Source organism: Daucus carota, chromosome 1 (assembly GCF_001625215.2).
Source record: "Daucus carota subsp. sativus chromosome 1, DH1 v3.0, whole genome shotgun sequence".
NCBI classification, from domain to species: Eukaryota; Viridiplantae; Streptophyta; class Magnoliopsida; order Apiales; family Apiaceae; genus Daucus; species Daucus carota.
This window is the reverse complement of record NC_030381.2, coordinates 31,701,616-31,710,661: the sequence shown is the minus strand read 5'-3', so window position 1 is coordinate 31,710,661 and position 9,046 is coordinate 31,701,616. Positions and strand designations below refer to the sequence as shown.

At 29.8% G+C, this 9,046-nt stretch overlaps 1 long non-coding RNA gene across 1 annotated transcript; it reads right to left on the bottom strand.

The window, feature by feature from the left end:
* Positions 1–1,711: 1,711 nt before the first annotated feature.
* On the bottom strand, positions 1,712–2,772 carry LOC135150861 (uncharacterized). The gene is made up of 2 exons (XR_010289293.1): positions 2,642–2,772; positions 1,712–2,468 (listed from the first exon to the last, which is right to left on the bottom strand). It is a non-coding gene; the product is annotated as an uncharacterized LOC135150861 (long non-coding RNA).
* Positions 2,773–9,046: the final 6,274 nt, after the last annotated feature.

The following is a 9,046-nucleotide window of genomic DNA, read 5'->3' as shown; positions in this document are numbered from 1 at the left end:
ATTTCGAACCTGAAGAGAAGTGGACATATAAGAGTTTTCGAGGGTCACTTGTCCCCCTTCCATAAATATTTGATTCCCCCAAACTGCAACTTGATCGCTTCTAGTACTCATGTTACCCAGATTGCCCTGAGGCTTCTTTATTAGGAATCTGTAGAGCACCAGTCCGATAAACATTTATAGGGGTCACTTGATCCCCTTCAATTTGAAATCCTCCATTTTGCCCCGTTACATGAACTCTACTGATGTTGGCAATAAATATTTTCAGTCATGGCATTCAGTGCAATTAATGTTTGTGTTTAATTCCTTTAGCAACTTTTGGAATTCATATTCTAGAATATAATCTTTTGATTTCGTTATAATTTTTAACTTAAAAACTCTTCCATAGTTCTATCACTTCTACTTGATATGTCTTTTGTCTATTCCAATGACTTTAGTTGAAATAAAATATTGATGGATCTTTCTTTACCTTGAACTAAATACTCTACTCTTATTTCCAATTTCTAAAATTTTCCCATGGCTCTATTTCTCTTTCCTAAACTGTTGATAGTAAAATAACTACAAACCCTATAAAAATCTGACCAATCTATCACCTTCTTCATATTCCCCAAGTAAAAGGTAGGTATACAGGAGTCAGAGCCGGGCCTGAGGGTGTGCAGGTTGTTCAACGGAACAGGGCCCTCAAATATTAGGGGCACAATTTTTATGCAGGTGTATATATATGTATGTATAGTTAAAATGAAAAAAATAGCAAAAAAAGTAAATTTTATTTTAAGATTAAAAAATTGTAAATGAAAAAAATTGAAAAGTGTTATACACTTCAATAATTTTTAAATGTTATCTTGAATAAGTTATATAAATTCTAAAAAATATTAATTATATCATAATCATGTTAATAAAAATAAATACTTGTATTGAAAAATAATTGTATTGAAAATTGTCACAGTTAGATAAAATTCTAATTTAACTACTAACTTCAATAACTTCATTAAAATTAATTAAAATAACTACTTATACTATTTTTTTTCTTTCTTGATGACCATATGGAGTAATTATATCATTAAAATAATGATTCAATCTTTAGTAACTAATTTATTTTAATTTATATTCAATTTTAATTTATACATGCATATATATAAATATATATATCTCAAATATGAAACAAGTAATTTAAATATAAAATGTAGACTATAAAAATAATTTGTTGTAAAATGTAGACTATAAAAATATTATTAGTGGGTTTGCTTCAAAAAATGCTAGAAAAACAATTTTCAGATAATTTTATATTATCTATATACTTGTTTTATTTCTTTACAATTTTCAGTTAATTTTTATAATATGAAAAAAAATATTTTATGCACTTTAATTGTAATATGATTTTTACAGTTTTGTGTCAACATTTATTATTGCATGTACTCATATATTTTTAGACTATTAGGGCACAATTTTTACATTTTGCACAGGGCACTTCAAATCTCAGGCACGGCCCTGACAGGAGTATATATCTATGCTACCTTCTATGCTAACTTTTTTACAAGTCAAACAACATTCATCACTAGTTTCTACCATGGCAAAACATGTCTCTAACCCTATGATGAAAGTGGAAGTAACAATCAAGAAATACTTTGTCAATAATATTCTAGTGAAAGGGTCTCTCCCCATACCCTAGAAATAAATATGAGCAACACTTCTAGTTATATAAAGAGCTATAAAATTTAAACACATTCATTAATGTTGTTTCCATTAGACTTGAAACTAAGGGTTGAGTTTCCCCATATTATCCACATTGACCCAATTTGCCCTGCAAATTACTCCATTGGAATATTTGTGCAGTCAATATTGAGTCCAACACTAAGTCGCAGCACTTCTTTTTAAGGTAATTGCACCCCAAAAAGAAACTATATCCACAACAAATTAGCAAATCTGGGAGTGAGCAGATACATAAGAAACAACACATGAAATATCTTCAAATATAACTAAAACACATAGCTTAATAGCTTAATAATTCATGCAAGGGCCACTTTTAAGGAGGAGGCAAGTACAGACCCCATAGTTTGCATTCCAATTGGACTCCCCAGCATCCCTCTTCCGCTTTTTGCCTAGCTCTTTCCCTGAATCAACTTCTTTTTGCCTATTTTCCACGCTCTGGATCACGGTTTCCAGAGACTCAGAGGACCTTGGTTCAGAAGAATTACCCTGCAAAATGGGAAATATAATTTCCACTGGTGGAACCCTATTTTGGTGCACCTTCAATCTCATGTTTCCGCGGATAGGATCTTCTTCAAAATTGGCCCTAAAACCGTCTGATATGGACTGGGGAACCAATGCACACACTTTAACTATTCCCTTTTGCTGGGCTAAATGGTATTTGAGTCTGTTGATTCCTTTCACCAAGTGCCCACAGTATTTGCACTCAACATAGGGCTTATTGTCCTTGAAAGTTCTTCTGCCATGTTCCCAAGCATAGTCCACTATATTATTCACAGCACAAAGCAATAGGTTATTAGCCATGTAAAAACAATTCTAAATCATGTTGCTCATCAACTAAAACACATGATAAAGAGGTTGATCTGATAAAAACAACATATTTATGCTTAATGATCCAATATCTTAACACTAAAATTGATGAGAAGGACATACTTACTCATATATGGTTATCACCCAAGAGAATTTGTGAAAATTACTTGAATTGAGGCTCAATTTCAGGAGCAGATGAAAGAGATTGGTTGCAAGACCAAATGAGTTGATGGGCGGCACTAACGAGGGATATATGAGGGATGCTGCCCTACCTGCGATGACACGTACACTATGATAAATAATATATATATATATATATATATATATATATATATATATATATATATATATATATATATATATATATATATATATTAAAATATAAGAAGTTTTAATATTTTTTTGTTTTCAAGTTAGACAAGATTACCATACTACACATCTAATATATTTATTCTAGTTTTTTGATATTATTGTCTCAATGATTTTAATTAGGAAAATTTTAATCATATGTTTTAATTTATTTATTTTCAAGTTTAAATTGAATCCAATGGAGACAATATATTTATATTTTATATATTTATTTAGCTATTATTCTATGTCATGTATTAATATTAATTTGGATGTAAAATATTTAAAATAGTGTACCAAACATAAGAATAAGAAATTATGACAATGAATGAGAACTATATTTGTCCATGACAATTAGATCTTAGATGAAATTTATGTCAATTTCTTGTAATGCATGTAAAGGATTACTTTTTATAACTTCAGATTTATAATTTGTATTATATAAGTTTTTTTGAGTTTATTAAGATCTATTTAATAATCCAAAGGTTCAGTTGTGATATGAGCTAAAAATAAGATAACTATCCAAGCAATAACTTAAAGTTAGTTTGGTCTCAACATATAGGCCCAACATGTAAAAATTGGTGATGATGTGGTTGTCATTAGCTTGGTCTCAACAGAGGCCCAAAAGGTATAAATTAGTGATGATGTGAATACCATTAGCGTGGTCTCAACCCAACATGTAATAATTGATGCTCATGTGGTTCATTGTAGTTTTGTTTGGCAAAATATGGCCCAACATATAATAATTGGTGATAATATAACGATTTTTTAAATAGTGTATCAAACTTAAAAAAAGATATTTTGAGAAATCATTTTTACATTTAATGAAAAATATATTTACTATGGTAATTATAAAGTTCTAGTAGAAATTTATGTAGACTTCGTATAATGCATATTATGACAGTTGATGAATAAAAAAAATTGGGATTAAAACAAAACTTTAATAATACTAAGGTTGTATGTGATATTAGTTAAAAATTATCTTAATTGTCCATGTATTAACGCTAAGCAAGTTTCGTCTCAACAGAGAACCAATATGTAAAAACTTGTGATGATGTGGTTGTCATTAGCTTGGTCTCAGTTCAACCTATAATAATGGGTGATAATGTCGTTACTATTTGTTTGATCGGGCCCAACATATAATAATTGGTGATGATGTGATGATTATTAAATGAGTTTAGTGTCCAAAAATCGTGTTATTGTGTAGTAGGGTCTTACCCATGATTTAAGGGATAAGGCCCAGTTGATTAGGTCACATAGCCTCCTTTATATATCAGAATTTAAAGTATTTATTAGGCTAAATAACAGCCTCGCAAATAAAACATAATCAAAGTCTATTGACAAGAGTGATTTCAAAGTCACGCATTCCAACACGGAAGTTACTTCTCGTAATAAATCTTCCAGAATCAAACAAAGAAGTGGATCCTTCTTAAACTAAGCCTATTCAAAGTCCAACACTTTGAAATTCTTGCAAACAGAATGATCATGTAAATCAGAACTACATTTTAGTGGTTGGATTTCAGCTCGAGCAATGAAATAGAGAAATCTTGAAAGGACCCCAAAGACCCTAGTATATAAAATTCTCAACCATACAAATTAGTACTATATTTGTTTTTTTTTTCTTACAATATTTTGTATCGTGTAAGGAAAGGTTACTTTGAACATGCTAAAAAAATGAAGTACGGTACATTTGGAAGATGGTAGCTTTCGTCAGCATCATAAAAACTGCTGAGTTCTGAAACAACAATTCCTTTTTCCACCAAGAGGGTGCTCCCCATATACCACAATTCCAAGAATGAACTCTAAAATTTAAACAATAGATATATAGTCTGACACTTTTAGAGGGAAGAATCCCCGTGGCACGATGGCCCCAAAACTAGGGTTGGATTCTAGACTACAAGCCTTCATAATTCCCATATACCAAAAAGATTAAGATTGATCCAATTTCTCAAAAATCTGTGATGCCCACAGTCACGACTAGCTTCTCATGGCTCAATTTCAGGAGCAGATGAAAGAGATTGGTTGCGAAACCAAATGAATTGATGGGCGGCACTAACTAGGGATATATGAGGGATGCTGCACTATGAGGGATGATACACTATCATAATATATATATGTATATATTATATAGTAAATATAAGAAATTTTAGTAATTATTTTGGTACACATCTAATATATTTGTTTTAGTTTTTTTTTGATAATATTATTTTAAAGATTTTAGTTATTTTTTAATTAAGTAAAATTTAATCGTACACATGTTAATTAATTAATTTTCAAGTTTAAATTAAATTTAATCAATATAACATATTATATATATATATATATATATATATATATATAGCTATCATTCTTTGTGATGTATTTATATTAATTTGGTTGTTAAATTTTTTAAAATAGTGTATCAAACATAAAAAATAAGATATTATGACAGTTAATGAGACACATATTTTCCATGACAATTAAGTCATAGTTGAAATTTATGTCAATTTGGTATAATGCATATATAGAATTATTATTTATAACTTAATATATATAATTTGGATTATATAAGTGTTTTTGAGTTTATTAATTTCGAGCGTCAAACTCAACTTCTAATATATATACGTACATGTATGTATGTATGTATGTATGTATGTATGTATGTATGTATGTATGTATGTATGTATGTACCATAAATATTAAAATAATTTTTATTATTCCATTGTAAATAAATAAAAATAAAAATATTTTTCGGAATAAAACAAAAATAAATAAAAATGATACATTTAATAATCCTAACGTCATTTGTGATATGAGCTAAAAACAACCTAACTATTCAAGCAATAACTTAAAGCTAGTTTGGTCCCATAAATATTAAAATAATTTTTATTATTCCATTGTAAATAAATAAAAATAAAAATATTTTTCGGAATAAAACAAAAATAAATAAAAATGATACATTTAATAATCCTAACGTCATTTGTGATATGAGCTAAAAACAACCTAACTATTCAAGCAATAACTTAAAGCTAGTTTGGTCTCAACATAGGCCCAATACGTAAATTGGGTTGTCATTAGCTTGGCCTATGACCCAAAAGGCCCAAAATGTAATAGTCGGTGATGATATGGTTGGCATTAGCTTGGTCTCAAAAGAGGCCCAACATGTAAAAGTTGATAATGACATAGTTATCCTTAGCTTGGTCTCAATAGAGGTCTAACATATAAAAATTAATGATGATTTAGTTGTTGATCTCACTTGATTTCAAGAGAAAATTAGTATGTAAAATTAATGATGTTGTGTTCGTGTCTTAAGTACTGTTTGACACTGCAACACCATTAGCTAACAACACTTTTTTTTACCACCATTTTTTCTAACCGTACATCAATTTTTAACAACACTCCCAAACAGACTCTTAGCCCAAACTGTAATAATTGATGCTGATGTAGTTTCCATACTGGGCTTGTGAGATTTACTGGGCAATTTGGTAATATAATCTTCAAGACTTGAGTGTTGCTATATTAGGTGCATTAGGCCTATTAAAACAATCTTTTCCGTTAATAGAACTATATTTTCCATAATAATTAGGTCTTAGTTGGAATTTATGTAGATTTTTTATAATGCATATATATATATATATATATATATATATATATATATATATATATATATTTCAGGATCTACATACTCGTAGATGAGTTGTATCATAGATACAATAGCCGCATCAGGATTACTATCATCCAACAAAGTTTATTATCTAACCGAAAGATACGCAAAGATATCTCCGGACGTTTTGATAATAAGACTTTAAAGTCTGATAAGAAAACCCAAAAAGTCTCTTTCCATGATCCTGAAAATCAAAACAAACAAAGAGAAAACATAAGAATAATAATTTAAGCAGAACAAGAATATGTTGTGGGGGAACCCTATAAAAACCAAATATATGATATATAATACCTACTACAAGACATAACAATATATTCAACAAAATGAAAATTAAAAATAATAAAGAATATAAGCAAAAAATTAAAAAATCTAACCAAAGCAAGAACTTTGGTTAGACACACAAATATTAAAATATTCATAGTTCATACTAAAACTTTTCTTGTGAAAACAATTTTAACATAAACAAAAATTTTATATTTATTTCAGGAGGCCTAGTACATAATGTAGTTATATATTCCTGGGAGAAAAACATGTCAAACTTAAAAACAAAGGTTGTCAATTTAAACAACTTTAATGTTGGTAAGAGAGACGAACAAATTTGGGCAGTAAAAATATCCACCAGACAACAAATTCTTTATTAATGTTGGTAAGAAAAACGAACAAATTTGGACAACAAATTAGTTCTTTAAAAAACTAAGTACATAGAACTTTCAGGAAGTTTTCCTATGGTATGAGACACAGACTCAGCTCGGTCCTTATATCCTGAGTCGAGAGCATGATTGATTGACAGTTTACTGGTGAAAATCAGGCACCATAATATTATGTTTTTAAATTTAATCTAGATAAATTTGCTAATGCCTTGCACTCCAGCAGCCATCTTATCAATTAAGCCTGAACTCGAGCTTATTCGCTAAAGATTGAAGAAATTCCATTTCCATACAACCGTGCTTAAAACAAATGCCAGCCTTTTCGAAGTCAACACATTAACCATAAAAACAGTATGGAAATCTACCATCAATATTTATATTAACATTAATCACCGGGAAAAGGAGCTTATAAAAGTTATTATATAACCAAGAACGATAATTACTGCTCAACTTTATCAATAACAATAAGAATGTGAGTACTAAAGGCAAATTAGAGAGAAAAGATGTCTGTCATGACCTACACTTGCACCTTCTTTGTCTAAAACGAAATAACAATTTTTTATGCTTTTGTTCTGGTACTCGATATCCAATTTCTAATAAGCTGATAGCATAAGATAATCTTGACTCTTGAGCATGATACTGGGCCAAAGAGGCAAAGACATCTACTTATGTTTCCTAGAAAGTTACATGTCAAGAAGTTGCTGCATATTTTTCTACAGAATTTTGATTTGAAGAAAAAAGTTTCTTAGTTTTGATAAAATATTGAGCCATCTAGTTGCAGGAAACATGTAAGCTAAAAAAATAAAGAACAATTTAACAACCACCTCATAATGTGAACCACCTATTCAAGAATTGTTTATACAGTAGTTGCAATTTGTAATCAGTATTGCATCTTATATTGCAGATGACTAAAAACAGAACTGATGAAAGTCTAAAACTTCTTAGGGATGACCAATGGCCTCTGGCATTGTTCTCTTTTCAGGAGGTTAATGGTTCGGATATTGACAAGGTTGGTGTGTGCTCGTGTCTAATTATAAAAGAAAACACAAAAAATCTGAGGCATGGCCATCTTTAAAATTTGAACTAGAGTAGGAAGGTCTAGGCAAAAGCACACATTCACATTCAAATTTATAGTGAGCATTCCTCATAATTGATATAAACATACTTTGCTATTTGAATGCATATTTTTTACAAACACTTAAATATCCAGAGAAGGATCAAGAATTCGTGTTCTCCACAAACACAGTCATCATCAAACTTACAATTTCGCGAAAAAACATTAAAACCCAAAACCAGAGTTTAACATAGCTAATAGGAACTTTATATAAGCAATCAACAAGAAGATTTGATGACAGAATTCATAAATAAGTTTAAGTTCAGTATGTTGGCTGAGAATTTCACCTTTTAGTTGCAGGGGAGAGATTGTATTACTGTACTAATTTTTAGGGGTACTGATTTCACATCATTCACAAAGGATGATCTTTTCACTTGTGTGGAAAGCTGCAAAACATTCTCTTGTTCTAATAAAGTGAAAAGTAGAAGGAATAGTTAAAATGAATCAGACTTCAGTAGGTAGTTTCCTCATATAAGATTTAATAACAAGAGACAAAAAATATGAATATTGTAACAATTTCATATCACTCTCAATGCTGTGGACAATGGACTTCAGTAGGTAGTTTCCTCATATGATATCTGTTTAAGGTATTAAAGATTATTTCAACTGAGAGCTACCGGTATTTTAACAGCGACCTCTTGGTTAAAAGGTATCTAACCGAGTGTGTTGATCATCAGATAGAAAGAGGGAGAGACAGAATCGGAAAAAATATTCAGTTATTATCTCAATTGTCAAAGGAAACACCATGAGATCATTTCGATAATGAGATCTGAAATTCCT